Source organism: Lithobates pipiens, unplaced genomic scaffold, assembly GCF_037356315.1.
Source record: "Lithobates pipiens isolate NorthernLeopardFrog02 unplaced genomic scaffold, aLitPip1_a1.2 Scaffold_16, whole genome shotgun sequence".
In the NCBI taxonomy this organism is placed as follows: Eukaryota; Metazoa; Chordata; class Amphibia; order Anura; family Ranidae; genus Lithobates; species Lithobates pipiens.
In genome coordinates, this window is record NW_027507748.1 from 526,698,498 (window position 1) to 526,715,774 (window position 17,277).

Sequence of the window (17,277 nt, forward strand, 5' to 3'; positions counted from 1 at the left end):
AAAACTTAGAATATCTCAGGACAGCCAAATGCCTCAGACCCAGACAGGCAAGATGGGTTATTTTCTTTTCTCGTTTTAATTTTCATATTACTTACCGACCAGGGTCCAAAAACAGTAAGCCCGATGCCCTATCCCACATGTTCATGGAGGCTGAAGTTTCATCCCCACCAGACACTATCCTGCAAGCTGGGAATTTCTTACTAACCCAATCTAGTTTCATGTCACAGATTCGTCAGGCATCCCGAGGAACATTACTACCTCCAGGTACAAACCTCCAAGAAAAGGATGGGCTCTTCTGGCAGGGAAATAAACTCTTTGTCCCTCGTGATCTGCGCACCTCCGTCCTACAGGTCTGTCATGACTATTGCCTGGCAGGTCACTTTGGGGGTCACAAGACTATGGACCTAGTTCAGAGGCACTTTTGGTGGCCAAATCTTGCAAGGGACTGTAGGAATTACGCTAATTCTTGTCCGACCTGCCTCAGGAATAAGAACAGCAAAAATAAAGCAAATTCCTGGGAGCGCGAAACAAATCTCCATGCCCAGAGGCTCATGCGGGCCTTTCATCACTCCCGCCTTAAAGGTTTGGTTCGAAGAGGCATCCGGAGGCTGCCTTTAAGGGGGGGCACTGTCAGAGAACTCACTGTGTGAATGCCTGTCCCCATGCAGCAGCAGCTTATTTTCGTTCCGTTAATGCTAATGACCATGCGCGGTGTCTCCGTCAGAGGTGAACGAGTTACGGAACAAACGGGCGTACACACACGCCAATACGAACACGTGTGCACATTCACGCATGCACGTTCACGTCCACCAATCCTGGCACATGACAACCTGATACCAGTGCTGGATCGTCTTTAGCTTGTTCCTGAGATACCTGACCGCTGTTGAACCTGTTACCTTGTTCCTGACTACCCGGTTTGTTTGACTTTTCTCCTGGATCACCCCTGCTTACTACTTACCAGGATTGACTATACTGACCTCGGCTTGGACTCTCTACTTCGGCTTTCTTCCTGATTCTGTACCTCGCTGCCAGCATGTTGCCAACCCTTGCCTGTCCTTGATTACGAACCTGCCTTCTGTTCCTGTACCTTGTTGCCAGCCAGTTGCCAATCTTTGCCTGTTCCTGACATTGCAGTATTCCTATTTATCTGCTTGGCTTCTGCTGAACACTTCCAGTGACCAGTCTACACTCTCTCCTCCATGAGGATCCAGTATCTCCAAGCTTCAGTCTTCAGCCTGCAGGCACCTGCACCTTTTCGCTGCCTCAGCACTCCCTGTCGTCACTACCAGGGGTGTTGAGACCGGAACCATTCAAGAGATCACCCTCAGCATTCGGACTACGCTGTAAGGTACGTGACACACAGTCACACCAAATTCCGACCATCAAGAACGTGGTGACATACAATGCGTACTACAGGACTATAAAGAGGAAGTTCAATAGCCGCCCTTTGGGGTCCTTCTGCTAATCTCATGTTTATCTCATGTTAGTAGAAGTTTGGTGAGAGATGATTTGCGCTTTTCAGACTCATGCTTTTCGGATCATTTTACTGCTGTTCAGTTTGTGCTTGTGAGTTTGTATCTGGTTTTCAGTGCATGTAGTCAGTTCATATCTATTTTTCAGTGCGTTCTTGTCTGCTCCTTTCTGATTTTCAGCTCGCTCTTCATCAGTGCATTCTGTTAGTTCGTTCTGACCACCCGACCATTTTGAATCCATGTTGCGGTTACGTACTTGTCGTAGAGTTTGTGCTGTGTGGAGACTTGGGGTTCTTACTTTGACCCAAGCCCAGTCCATGAACAGGGTGGGGAGGAGTTCATGGACCAAGAATTGGTTGCTTCAACATGACCAATTCTCTCATATGCCTTTGCTGCGTGAGATCCAGGAGAATAATCCTGATGATATCAGGAATTTTCTCCGGATGACAGAGCCCGTTTTTCACCATCTGTTGGCTTTGCTGACCCCTTATATTATGAAGCAGGACACCTGCATGCGGCAAGCCATCACTCCCGAGCAGAGGCTAGTCACCACGTTGTGGTACTTGGCGACAGGGAAAAGTCTGCAGGACCTCAAGTTCTTGACAGGCATCTCCCCCCAACCTCTGGGGATCATTATTCCAGAGACCTGTTCTGCCATCATTTAGGTCCCGCAGAATGTCCTCTTTATCCTCATGCATGCTGTAATCTTTTAATGTTCCTTTTTTGTCCTTCAAGTATATTTGCCTTCACTAACCTCCCCAGCATGCTATCCTGGGCCAATACACATCTATAGCGTAGTCACTTAACAATCTATTTTGTCAGCTCCATTGTAGTGCTTTACCCTAAACACCCCCTAAAATGTGTACAAATGTTATTGTTGTTCTTAAATTCATGCAGAGTGCCAGAGGCTTTTTTTGGGGGTCCCAAGCTCATTTAGAACCCCCCCTAAAATTTCTCCAATGGGCCATCAGAGGGAGTGAGGAATCTGGTATGTGGACCTTATAATTTTGGCTTTAAATACTCCTTAAAATTAATGTTATACTGATGTTGGCCAAGAATGTTTGTGTCTAATCTGTGTCTAATCTGCTTGCAATTTTATGTGCAAAAGTACTATTTTTTTGTTTCTATTTTGACTACACAATTTCCTTCAACGCCACAGGAATGGTAGACTGTGGCCTCCCATTTTGCCCAGCGGTGCTACTTTCCTAACTGCAGAGGGGCAATCGATGGGAAACACGTTCACCCACTTGGGGTCATACTATTTTAACTATAAGGTGTTTCATAGTATCATGTTATTGGTGGTGTCAGCGACATATGAGTTTCTATATGTGGACATGGGAAAGAATGGCCAAATGCCCGGATGGTGGAATCTTTGCCCAGACCGAGTTCTACCGACATCTCCAGAGTGGTGGCTTGGGATTGCCACCTGCGGAAGAGAACGTCGAAGGACTCCCATTTGTTTTTATCACAGATGAAGCATTTGGTCTGGGTGATCACATGATGAGGCCATTCCCCCAGAGGACCCTCACCCCGGAGAAGAGGGTTTTTAATTACCGGCTGGCCAGAGCCAGAAGAGTCGTGGAGAATACCATTGGAATAATGGCCAGTCGGTTCCGCCTATTCCTAATGGCAATAGATATGGCGGAGTACAAACTTAATCACAGTTTATTATCATGCAGCATTCTGCACAACTTTTTAAAGCAAAATTCTCCTAATTATGTTGCCTCAGTTCGACCTGAGGCCAAACTTAATGAAACGACCCTGATGGCCCTGGAAGCTGGCCATCCTGGCTTGCCCCCCCAAAGTGCCCGTGAAGTGCGTTAAAAATATGTTGATTATTTTACGGGTAGGGGGGCCATTGCTATGCCAGCAAATTTTTGAATATTTTCAAAAAAAATAAAATTGATATGATAAAATCTTGATTTTGATTTACTGCTTGTGTTTCTTTTAGCTGTCTCCGAGGTTCTCCTAGTGCACTTGTAGTGCCAAGTGGTTTCTCCATTATTTAAATAACACCCATTGTCACTGTAAACATCAACTTAATACAAAAAGTGGTACTGAGCATTGAAAGAAGAAGCCACACATTGTTGAGTAGAAAGCCTTTTTACTCCATGCACATGTGCGTTCTAAAACATTTTGAGGTAAAAAAATCACATCTTGTTTTTTTTACCTTGAAAGTACATAAACAGGCTTATTTGCGAACATAACAACACAACTCTGGAACTTACAAAGTTCAACATTGAAAAAATGAAGGCAATATCAGACATTATTGTGTCAAAAATGTCTTGAACTTGCCTTCATCAGATGGGGTAATGTCAGCCCTATAAAAGCCAAATTTAGAAGATGCACACAGAATGGGAGTCAAACTGGGGATTTCCCTCCTGATCCCATACCCAATGTCAACATGTGCTATCTCCCATCATGGGGAATCAATGGACGTGTTTTGGGGGTGCAACCACTTCCTCTCACCTACGAGAGTTGCACCCACAAAACGCATCCATTGAAATCCCCTGATGGCAGATAGCACATGTTGCCACACTGTGTGCATCTTAAAAAAGTTGGATTTTAAACTGTATTAAAAGTTTAGTTAAAAAAAGCTGTAGTAGTTTTTGGATTTAGATCCTCCTTAATACATCAATCATGTTCTTCATTCTTTGTTCAATCTCCTTGTTTTTTTCCTTTATGATGTCTAAATCCTGACACACACCATTATGTCCTGGATTATTATTTGTGCGCTTTCAGTGGTGAAATGAGGAGATTGTTCGTCTACAACATGCACATCACCTAAAATAAAATAAAAACACCATGTATTATAAATATGCAAGCATCCATCTATTACCTGAATCTGCGGTGTCAGACACTGACTTGTTGTGCTGACAAATTCAATCACTTCTTCCACCTCTCTTTCCTCCACATCCTGAGGTTGTTGTGTCCTCTCCTCCCCTTCTTTCAGAGGTGGGGGATCCCTGGTGTCCTCTGACGTCCCGAGTCTTTTCTCCCCTATGAGAATGAAACAAAAAGGTATACTTAGCACACAGATATTTTAGGCCAGAAATAGGAATATTAAACAGAGAGAGAGAGAGAGAGAGGATGTGCATGAGCATGCATGGAAGTGACAAGGCAAGTGAACGAAGGCACAGAACCCAGATGAAGACCGGGTGAACATGAAAGCAACCGAGACCCACCGGATTGATCACAGTGCAGCACTGGAGGGCTCGGTCTGACAGGTAAGTGTACCCTAATGTGCTAATATGCTGTGTATACTAGTATATTATGGCATAACCTACCTCAGGGTCTATAAAAAGTAGTAATATTAGCGAAAATGTACTACCGCTTTAATATCATGGGGCTCCCTACTGACCCAGTGGCCTTTGGGCAGTGCCCAAGTGCATAGTTGCCAACATTTAAAAAATATTCTCAGGGACACTTTTTTTCCAGTGGTATATTTAAAGTAGCTGACATCCCTTATGTTCCTCTATAAATCATAGTAGCAATCACAAATTCAAATGAGTACTAATAATGGGCAGAAAAAATACTGTCTAAGGACTGAGAAGATTTCCTTTAGTTGAACTATGGTGAAATTCTCTGCTTGGCTACTCTACTTTCTCTCTTCTGAAATTCCAACAATAATTCTTGGTGACTTCAACATCCCTGTTAATCTTAACACTCCTGTTACTTCTAAGCTGCTGAGCCTAACCTCCTCTTTTGACCTAAAACAATGGACACACGCTTCTACTCACTCTGTTGGCAATTGCCTTGACCTCATATTCTCCTACCTATACATTCCGCACAACCTCTCCAATATTCCTTTTCCTCTCTCTGATCACCACTTTATTAGTTTCACTTAATCCTTGCCTGCCTCCTCCTTGACTTCCAACTACCAAACTATTACCTGTAGAAACCTTCGCTATCTTAACCCTTCTCTTCTTTTTTCTGCTATAGATTGTCTTTACGACAAAATCTCATCCTTGTCCTGCCCCAATTGGGCCACTGCTGTCTACAACAGCTAACTGTCATTCAGCTTTGATAACTTCGCCCCCCTCACCACACACATAATCAGGCCCCGACTGCTACAACACTGGCAGACAGACAATACCAGAAGCCTCAAAAAAACATAGCCACAGCCATTATAAAGCCAAAATTACCATTCCTGCCTCCACTTCCAAACAGGCCTACTTTATCACTCTTATTAACACTCTCTCATGCAGACCCCGTCAACTCTTTTCTTCCTTTACTACTCTACTTCATCCTCCATTACCTCCACCTGCTAACTTACTCACTGCCCAGGAGATTGCTAATCACTTCAAAAATAAGATTGAGACAATTTGTCTTGAGATCTCCCCTCTACAGATATCCCCCTCATTTTACACTCCTTGTCCTCCTGCACAATCAATACTTCCCTCTTTTAACCCAGCTACTATAGAGGAATCAATAAACTTTTTTCTAATGCCCACCTAACCTCCTGCCCCCTGGACCCTGTTCCTTCTCAAATACTACGGTCACCATCTGACTCTATCCTACACTCTTTAAATCATATCTTAAACCTCTCGCTCTCTACTGTCATCTTCCCCAACCCTCTAAAACATGCGCTAGTCACTCCCATACCAAAAAAGGCCTCATTAGACCCCACCAATCTTAACAACCTAAAACCCATCTCTTTAGTCCCTTTTGCCTCAAAACTCCTTGAACATTTAGTCTACAACTGACTGAGCAACCACCTCATTGAGAATAACCCTCTTGATCCCCTTCAGTCTGGATTCACCCACAGCACTCCATAGAAACTGCTCTTCTAAAACTCATAAACGACTTACTAACAGCCAAAACCAATGCTCATTATTCATTATTTTTTACACTTGGACCTTTCCACTGCCTTTGATACAGTTCACCACTCCCTCCTCCTCAAAAACTCAATTTGCTTGGTCTCCATGGCTCCGTTGGTCCGAATCTTAACTATAATAATCGCACCTTCAGTGTCACTTACAACTCCACTTCCTCCTCCTGACTCCTCTTACCATTGGGGTCCTCCAAGGTTCTGTCCTTGGACCTCTACTATTCTCGATCTACACGTCTTCCCTGGGTCAGCTGATAGCCTCCCATGACTTATAATACCATTTATATGCTGATGACATCCAAATCTATCTCTCTGCCCCTCAGCTCACCCAATCACCCCCTCAATCACCCCATCAATCTCCTGAGCCATCACTGATTTACTAACAGACATACCAGCCTGGATGTCAAACCACTTCCTCAAACTAAGCTCTTAATATTTCCTCCCCCACATGCCCCTTCCCCTGACTTCTCTGTCAAGATCAATGGCACATCTATCAGTCTGTCTCCACATGCCAGGGTGCTAGGGGTAACCTTTGAACTGTCCTTTCAGGCCCACATACAATCCCTATCCAAATCATGCCACCTTAGCCTCTGCAACATATCCAGAATATGCTCCTTTTTAACTAATCACACCACCAAGCTTTTTATTCACTCCCTGGTTATCTCTCGCCTCGACTGCTACAACTTCCTCCTCATTGAATTACCTTTACATAGACTATCTCCCCTTCAGTCCATAATGAATGCTGCTGCAAGACTCATCCACCTTACCAACCATTCAGTGTCCTCCACCCCTCTCTGCCAATCCCTCCACTGGCTTCCACTCACCCAATGAATAAAATTCAAAGTACTAACTATAATTTACAAAGCTGTCCTCAACTCTGCCCCCAGCTACATCACTAACCTTGTCCCAAAATACCAAACAAGCTGCTCTCTTCGGTACTCCCAAGACTTCTGTTCTCTAGTTCCCTTGTCATCTCCTCCCATGCTCGCCTTGAAGATTTCTCCAGAGCTTTTCCCATCCTTTGGAACTCCCTACCCCAATCTGTCAGACTGTCCCCTACTCTATCCATCTTTAGAGGATCCCTGAAAACTCTTCGCTTTAAAGAAGCTTATCCTGTTTCTAACTAACACTGTTTTACTTCCTCCATCAGCTCATCCCACCTTTTGTATCAATTGACCTTTCCTTTTTAGATTGTAAGCTCTAATAAGCAGGGCCCTCTTATTCCTCTTGTACCAAGTTGTAATGTAACTGTAATGTCTGCCTTTATTTTGTTAAGCACTGTGCAAACTGTTGGCACTATATAAAACCTGTATAATAAAAAAAAAAATAATGTACTATATGATAAACACACAAATATGTATTTTCCATTATGGGTAAAATTGACAAAAATTGTTATGAGGATATGACATATTATAATAATACCATTTTCATTTGCTCCACTTGCTACAGTGCCTACTGAAATCAGTAGCTAGAATAATATATGCAGTAAAGTCTTCCGATGTAACAATGTAATGGCTGCATTCATGTATCTTGTTCAATTGCTTTTGTGCTCATTTTCTGCTTTAGATGCAATAATCTAGATAATGTGGTGTAAATGTGGCATGCTTCAAATGAACGCTGTCTTTGAAAATGAAGTAAATAGATTTTCCAAGTAGAATTCATTAATGTCCACAGTTGGAGATAGGGAAACTTACGTAATTTATTTCAAAGGCATGTACTTGACCCTGCAGTTCCCTTATTCCCACTAGGTGGTGCCTGAGCACTTTCCACCTTTAACAAGTTTGAGTTACCTAGCAAATTTTCTACTGCTAAACTACAAAATAGTATTGAGTCTTGATCTGGCATCATGCTCTGCAGAGATATCAAGCCCAGAGTTTGAAAAGTAAAAAAAGGAACATTATTATAACTTGAATTTTGATAATAATAAACAAAATGTTAATGACATTAAACTGTACAAAATTATTTACGAGTACATTGCAATGCCTTATTTTGTAGCTTTGTATACTTATTTATATGCAGTATTTATTTATTGCAGGTACCTATATAGCGCAGTCAATTTATGCAGTGCTTTATATATACAGTGCCTTGAAAAAGTATTCATACCACTTGACATTTTCCACATGTTGTCATGTTACAACCAAAAACTTAAATTTATTTATTGGGATTTTATGTGATAGACCAACACAAAGTGGCACATAATTGTGAAGTGGAAGAATAATGATAAATGGTTTTCATTTTTTTTTTTTTATAAATATGTGAAAAGTGTGATGTAAATAAGTATTCAACCCCCTTTACTCTGATACCCCTAACTAAAATCGAGTGGAACCAATTGCCTCCATGAGTTACCTAATTAGTAACTAGAGTCTACCTGTATCTAATTTAATCTCAGTATAAATACAGCTGTTCTGTGAAGCCCTCAGAGGTTTGTTAGAGAATCTTAGTGAACAAACAGCATCATGAAGGCCAAGGATTCAGAAACCCACCAGACAGGCCAGGGATAAAGCTGTAGAGAAGTTTAAAGCAGGGTTAGGTTATAAAAAAAATATCCCAAGCTTTGAACATCTCATGGAGCACTGTCCAATCCATTATCTGAAAATGGAAAGAGTATGGCCCATCTGTAAACCTACCAAGACATGGCCGCCCACCAAAATTGACAGACCAGGCAAGGAGAGCATTAATCAAAGAAGCAGCCAAGATGCCCATGGTAACTCTGAAAGAGCTGCAGAGATCCACAGCTCAGATGGGAGAATCTGTCCACAGGACAACTATTAGTTGTGTACTCCACAAATCTGGCCTTTATGGAAGAGTAGCAAGAAAACCATTGCTGAAAGAAAACCATAAGAAGTCCCGTTTGCAGTTTGCGAGAAGCCATGTGGGGGACACAGCAACATGTGGAAGAAGGTGCTCTGGTCACATGAGACCTAAATTTAACTTTTTGGCCTGAAAACAAAATGCTATGTGTGGCAGAAAACTAGCACTGCACATTACCCTGAACACACCATCCCCACCGTGAAACATGGTGATGGTAGCATCATGTTGTGGGGATGCTTTTCTTCAGCAGAGACAAAGAGGCTGATCAGAGTTGATGGGAAGATGGATGATGCCAAAATACAGAGAAATCTTAGAAGAAAACTTGTTAGAGGCTGCAGAAGACTTGAGGCAGGGGTTCACCTTTCAGCAGGACAATGACCCTAAACATACAGCCAAAGCTATAATGGAATGGTTTAGATCAAAGCATATTCATGTGTAAGAATGGCCCAGTTAAAGTCCAATCCCTAACTCCAATTGAGCATCTGTGGTAAGAGCTGAAAATTGCTGTTCACAGACGCTTTCCATCCAATCTGACAGAGCTTGAGCTATTTTGCAAAGAAGAATTGGCAAAAATGTCACTCTCTAGATGTACAAAGCCGGTAGAGACATCCCCAAAATTACTTGCAGCTGTAATTTGCAGAGAAAGGTGGTTCTACAAAGTATTGATTCGGGGGGGGGGGGGGGGGTGAATACAAGTGCACGCCATGCTTTTCACATATTTATTTGTAAAAGAAAATTCCAAATCATTTATCACTTTCCTTCCACTTTTATATGCCGCTTTGTGTTGGTCTATCATATAATATCCCAATAAAATATATTTATTTTGGTTGTAACATGACAAAATGTGGAAAATTGCAAGGGGTATGAATACTTTTCAAGGAGCTTATTTCAAACAAAATACAAATCTGGAGCATAAATATGTGCATTATGCAGCCAGGGCTGTGTTTGCGATAATGTCCTATTCACTTATGAAATTTTTTTCATTCGGACTCCACTGCTGTTATAACAATTAATGTTATGTGATAATTTTGCAAAAAACCTAAAAAGAAAAGCCTATAAAAGCTACTTCTTGGTGTGCTTGCAGTATTCAAAGCCAAGAGTCAGCAGAGACAGATGTGTATGATAAATGAGCTCTCACAAGTCTCCTATCAAATGTCTCCTATGAAATGTCCCTGCATTCACCAAATGTTAGGTTTGCAGCTGATTAGACAGGGCTGTGATCAAAGATTAACCACTTGCAGACCGGACCATTTTGCTGGTCAAAGACCAGACCACTTTTTGCGATTCGGCACTGCGTCGCTTTAACTGACAATTGCGCGGTCGTGCGACGTGGCTCCCAAACAAAATTGACGTCCTTTTTTTCCCACAAATAGAGCTTTCTTTTGGTGGTATTTTATCACCCCTGCGGTTTTTATTTTTTGCGCTATAAACAAAAATAGAGCGACAATTTTTAAAAAAACGCATTATTTTTAACTTTTTGTTATAATAAATATCCCCCAAAAATATATAAAAAAAACATTTTTTTCCCTCAGTTTAGGCCGATACGTATTCTTCTACATATTTTTGGTAAAAAAAATCGCAATAAGCGATTATTGATTGGTTTGTGCAAAAGTTATAGCGTTTACAAAATAGGGATAGTTTTATAGCATTTTTATTAATAATTTTTTATTATTTTTTTTTTTACTAGTAATGGCGGCGATCAGCGATTTTTATTGTGACTGCGACATTGTGGGGGACCCATCGGACATTTTTGACACATTTTTGGGACCATTGTCATTTATACAGTAATCACTGCTATATAAATGCAGTGATTCCTGTGTAAATGACACTGGCAGTGAAAGGGTTAACCAGTGGGTGGCAGTGTAGGGGTTAAGTGTTCCTAGGGGTGTGTTACTAACTGTGGGGGGGTTGGGCTTTCTTTTAGTAAACACTGATCTCTGCTCCAATCACATGTTGCTAGGCAGAATGGTGAAATGTTGTTTACACAGCATTTCCTCCATTCGGCCGCTCCGTGAGACGATCGCGGGGATGCCCGCGGCGATCGAGTCCGCGGGTCCCGCGACCGGACTCACGAGGGTCCCGACCAGCGCGGGAGCCCGTCCGCCGCCGGCGCGCTCCCGATGGCAGGGCGGCATTGAATATTGGACGTACCTGTACGCCAATATGCCTGCCCGTGCCATTCTGTCGACGTACATCGTCGTGAAGTGGTTAAACAGTAATATGTTTCGGTGTTGCCCCCTTACCAGGGGTTTAGTTTTGGATAGAATGGGTAAGGATTAAAATCTCTGGGCCCCCTGGCCATGTGCTAATATTTGTAGGGCTGATGACCCTAAGTGGAGATATTCCACCAATTAAAGTGGTTGTATAGCCAAATTGGGGACTTTTACCTACAGAAAGGCCTATAATAAGGCTTACCTGTAGGTAAAAAAAATATCTCCTAAACCTGACTGCAGCGGCGCATGCGCACAGGGGATTCCCGGCTGGAAGCCCGGCAGATGCCGGACCCTGCTGGAGGGAAATCTCCCGCACGATATCATGGCTCTGGCCACTCACAGCGTCGGAGCCGCGATACCTGGAAGAAACGCCGAGGGAACATGTCAGCTCCCTCGGCGTGGATCGGGACAGATGTCGGAGCCTCGTTCTAAGGTAAGTATTTCATAATGAGCTAGTATGCGGTGCATACTAGCTCATTATGCCTTTTGCTTTGCAGGTGAGGAAAAAAAATAAAAAATTCAGCAGGTATACAACCGCTTTAAGACATTGAACAAAACAGAACCCACTGTCAGTTACACATTGTGGGAAATATATAGCTCCCTGCTTCCCTTTCAGACCTGTCATCACAGGGCCTAACAGAGAGAGGTTTTTCAGCACCCAATTTGTTTGCAGCTCTCAGATGTCCAGGAGATGGGATACCAAGAGCCGCAAAGGAAGCTGAAGCTGGAAAATGTCAAAAAAGGTATGTCACAATAGACTATTAGGGGAATTTACTAAGACTAGATCTTTGAGCAGCTGTGCATGGCAACCACTCAGCTACAAACTTTTCTTTTCAAAGCTTTTAACTGAACAAGCTGCAGATAGAAGCTGATTGGTTACTATGCAAAGCTGCTCAGTACTCTATTTTGAAGCATTTGGTTGGTTCTTTGACATACCTCAGAAGGAACCCTTAAACACTGCTTGGACTCAGAGAAGCAAACATTGGGGTTGATTTATTAAAGCGGAGGTCCACCCTAAAATGGACCTCCGCTCATCGGAATCCCCCCCCCTCCGGTGCCACAATCGGCACCTTTCAGGGGGGAGGGGGGTGCAGTTACCTGGATAATCCAGGTAACTGCACCCACTTCCGGGCTAGCTCTCTGCGGAAAGGGGCATATGTTACGCCCCTTTCCGCAAGCGCCCGCCCCCTCAGCAAGTGCCCCGCTGCCTGCTGGGAAACACACAGCTCCCAGAGGCAGCGGGGACCGTCCGGATTGCGCCGCGCGGCTCGCGCATGCGCAGTAGGGAACCGGGAAATGAAGCCGAAAGGCTCCATTTCCTGATTCCCATACCCAAGATGGCGGCGGCACGAGCGAGCGATCGGCTTCGGGTGCCGACATCGCGGGCGCGCTGGACAGGTAAGTGTCACTTATTTAAAAGTCAGCAGCTGCAGTATTTGTAGCTGCTGGCTTTTAAAAAAAAAAAAAAAAAACGCGGAGTCCCGGTGGACTCCCGCTTTAAAACTGGAGAGTGCAAAGTCTGGTGCAAAGTCTTCTGCAGCTGTGCAAGATACCGTAGAAAATCCACTTCTAACTTCAGTTTGTTCAATTAAGCTTTGACAAAAAACCTAGAAGCTGATTGGTTTCTATGCACAGCTGCACCAGATTTGGAACTCTCCAATTTTAGTAAATCAACCCCATTGTCTTCTTTAGCCCCCCCATTCAGACTGAATACGACTTTGAAATCATGCTCCTTCACTTGAAGTAGCACGATTTCAAAGTCGCAGGTCAGTGCGATTTTTAGGTGGGACTTGCCTGACATCTGTCAGACTTCATACACAGCTGTCTATGCAAGTTGCACCTGAAATTGTCAAAAAATATTGCAGGAACCTTTTTTTTCAGATCGGTGCGGCACCACAAATCAGAGTTGCACTGATTTGAACAGTTACATTGTGAACAATAGGGTGCAACATGTCATGCGATTTGGAACTGTCAAATCAAATCACATGACAAGTTTCACCAGTGTGAACAGAGGTTGTTGTTGCCCAACAGGGGGTGTTCTGCTTTAAGACCTCTGCTCCCCCCCCCTTTCCCATATTTGGTATACAGTGGTGTGAAAAAGTGTTTGCCCCCTTCCTCATTTCCTGTTCCTTTGCATGTTTGTCACACTTAAGTGTTTCGGAACATCAAACCAATTTAAACAATAGTCAAGGACAACACAAGTAAACACAAAATGCAATTTGTAAATGAAGGTGTTTATTATTAAAGGTGAAAAAAAATCCAAACCATCATGGCCCTGTGTGAAAAAGTGATTGCCCCCTAAACCTAATAACTGGTTGGGCCACCCTTAGCAGCAACAACTGCAACCAAGCGTTTGCGATAACGTGCAATGAGGCTTTTACAGCGTCCTGGAGGAATTTTGGCCCACTCATCTTTGCAGAATTGTCCTAATTCAGTTACATTAGAGGGTTTTCGAGCATGAACGGCCTTTTTAAGGTCATACCACAACATCTCAATAGGATTCAGGTCAGGACTTTGGCTAGGCCACTCCAAAGTCTTCATTTTGTTTTTCTTCAGCCATTCGGTGGTGGACTTGCTGGTGTGTTTAGGATCATTGTCCTGCTGCAGAACCTAAGTTCGTTTCAGCTTGAGTACACGAACAGATGGTCGGACATTCTCCTTCAGGATCTCTTGGTAGACAGCAGAATTCATAGTTCCTTTTATCACGGCAAGTCTTCCAGGTCCTGAAGCAGCAAAACAGCCCCAGACCATCACACTACCACCACCATATTTTACTGTTGGTATAATGTTCTTTTTATGAAATGCAGTGTTCCTTCTACGCCAGATATACTTGGACACACACCTTCCAAAGAGTTCCACTTTTGTCTCATCGGTCCACAGAATGTTGTCCCAAAGTCTTGGGGATCATCAAGATGTGTTGTGGAGAAATTGAGACGAGCTTTGATGTTCTTTTTGCTCAGCAGTGGTTTTCTCCTTGGAACTCTGCCATGCAGGCCATTTTTGCCCAGTCTTTTCCTGATGGTGGAGGCATGAACGCTGACCTTAACTGAGGCAAGTGAGGCCTGCAGTTCCTTGGACGTTGTTGTGGGATCTTTTGTGACCTCTTGGATGAGTCGTCGCTGCGCTCTTGGGGTAATTTTGGGCGGCCGGCCACTCCTGGGAAGGTTCACCACTGTTCCATGTCTTCGCCATTTGTGGATAATGGCTCTCACTGTGGTTCGCTGGATTCCCAAAGCTTTGGAAATGGCTTTATAACCCTTTCCAGACTGATAGATCTCAATTACTTTCTTTCTCAATTGTTCCTGAATTTCTTTGGGTCTCGGCATGATGTGTAGCTTTTAAGGATCTTCTGGTGGACCTTACTGTGTCAAGCAGCTCCTATTTAAGTGATGCCTTGATTGTGAACAGGTGTGGCAATAATCAGGCCTGGGTGTGGCTAGAGAAATTGAACTCAGGTGTGGACAACCACAGTTATAGTATGTTTTAACAAGGGGGGCAATCACTTTTTCACACAGGGCCATGATGGTTTGGATTTTTTTTCACCTTCAATAATAAACACCTTCATTTACAAATTGCATTTTGTGTTTACTTGTGTTGTCCTTGACTATTGTTTAAATTGGTTTGATGTTTCGAAACACTTAAGTGTGACAAACATGCAAAGGAACAGGAAATGAGGAAGGGGGCAAACACTTTTTCACACCACTGTATAATTTTTATGGGGGGTGAGTACCTAGTTTTGACAAGTACCTGCTTCCACTTCCATTCAGATCACCTAGGCAATCTAAGCCACCACAGGTCCCAGAAGACTGCAGGACCATTCACAACACGCAGCGAGGCTCGTGCATGTGCAGTGGGCAGCTGGCTGCGGTTTCGAAAGCAACATAGCCTGATGCCCTATAGTTAGGGTGCCGGTGTCGGGAACCCGAAGGCTAGTGAGGAACTAGCCTGGGTGAGGACAGCCCTGCATACTTGGACATGTATGAAAACCCCCTTTAATGTAGTTAGTGATTGCTCATTGATTGCTGATTGATTGAATGTCAAGTGTCTGCAGCTTGACTTTCCACTATGTCTGGGTTTCAAACATCGGCTTGTGATAGGAAGGACTGTAATATTTTTGTAAGGCCTGAAGGGCATTTGTAACAATGTAAGATCTATTAAAGTGGGTGTGGACTGTGTTGACCATGCGCAAACATTTTCCAACCAGTTGAAGTTATGCTACATTTTTTAGGTCAGAAAAATGTAACCTTTTAGTTTCCCCAAAGGCAGTGTGGGTACATTTTTTAATATGTTGCTTACCTGGAGATGAAAGCAATTTGCTCATGCTTGCATGCAGGCAGCTCCCCTGCCCTGTGGTTTCACCTAGGTCTGTTCAATCATAGCTGGCTGTGGGAAGGGGCAAAAAAGTGTAGGAAAATATAGGAAAGGCGTAGCCTGCTAACTATAGCAAACTGACACCAAATGTTTGGAATGATATGTAAATATTTGTCTTCAGTGGATCATGTGAAAGCTTCAAACATTCTTACGTTGTTCTAAAGCTTGCTGTGTATTCCTCACCTAAGCACACTTGAGGAATAGAAGCACTGCCTATAGCTACCAGAAACAAAATGTATGTTTTTGCATCCAGTTTAAAAAAAAGTGAAATTTGGTTTGTATGTAATATAACACACACCGATTATGCTAGCTCAAAAAAAACTCCCCATTTACTCCTATCAACTCTTCTCTGCTCTTAGTGAGCCTTTCCTTACCACCCTAGCCCTGCTTAAGGTTACAGCACTATGGATACTGCCCTTTGCTTTTAAGTAACCACATGTGTACCTTGGCATTGAGGCCAAATTTTTCTATCAGCCTAGATATGTCAATTAAAGAAGTGACTCTCGGAGAATACATAATAACCATATACTGCAGAGTACGTTAATTGCATTTTTGTATAACACATGTTCCTTGGAGTATTGTATATTGATTCTGTGTATAACCTTGGTCCCTGTTAGATCCCACTGTACTCCTTTGTACTCCTTTGGGAGGCTATTTGGGAACAAGTAGCTAAACAGATACAGTTCATTGGTGAAGAAGTTCATTTATCATTGTGTGCCACAATTATCATAAAACCCATCATTATCCAGGGGTGTTTAAATATTCTGACATTTTAAAGCCCTGTATATATACACACACATCTATCTATCTATCTATCTATCTATCTATCTATCTATCTATCTATCTATCTATCTATCTATATATATATATATTATATATAGTAGGGTATAGGAAAAAACCCTTTTGATAGATATATATCTATATATGTATGTATGTATATATATATATATATATATATATATATATATATATATATATATATATATATATATATATATATATATATGTAGCGCCGGGCTTTTGATGAGCACACACTATGTTTTTCAAAGTTAAAACTTTACCCAAACTACAGTTTGGGTTGGGTCTATTTGTCTAAATTTGACTTCTGTGTCAGTCTGACTAGACTGCAAGATGTTCAGTCTGGCCACAGGGTGGCACTGTCTCTGGTGGCAGGCATGGAACTATGGTCTGGCCAGGTGCTTAAGTTACTCTCTTTCGGAGCCAGGTCAGTAGGAGTGGTCTCGCTGTGCCCTCTGGGAGAGGGTATTTAAGATATGGACGTCATGTGGTTCAGGGTTCCGGTCCAGTATGAAGTGCTGATTACATGGTCCTGGTCCTCCTAAACAGGCCCCAGGAAGGCTATGGCCTGGGCTGCAGTTCCACCCGACTTTAATGCCTTGGGGCTGGCTAGCCCGAGGCATGGAAACTAGAGGAGGATTCTGAGGTGGATGGGTGCCCTCTCCGGTTCGGGAGAGACCCATTGTACTTTGAGCATTCCAGGGGAGGACTCTTTAGAAGAACAGGGTACAGGGTTTTCTTAACAAGAGCCTGGAGAGGCCGAAGTAACCAAGAGAATCCG

At 43.0% G+C, this 17,277-nt stretch overlaps 1 long non-coding RNA gene across 1 annotated transcript; it reads right to left on the reverse strand.

The window, feature by feature from the left end:
- Positions 1-3,585: 3,585 nt before the first annotated feature.
- LOC143984440 (uncharacterized) lies at positions 3,586-15,753 on the reverse strand. The gene is made up of 3 exons (XR_013274862.1): positions 15,624-15,753; positions 4,338-4,472; positions 3,586-4,256 (listed from the first exon to the last, which is right to left on the reverse strand). It is a non-coding gene; the product is annotated as an uncharacterized LOC143984440 (long non-coding RNA).
- Between the last annotated feature and the right edge of the window lie 1,524 nt (positions 15,754-17,277).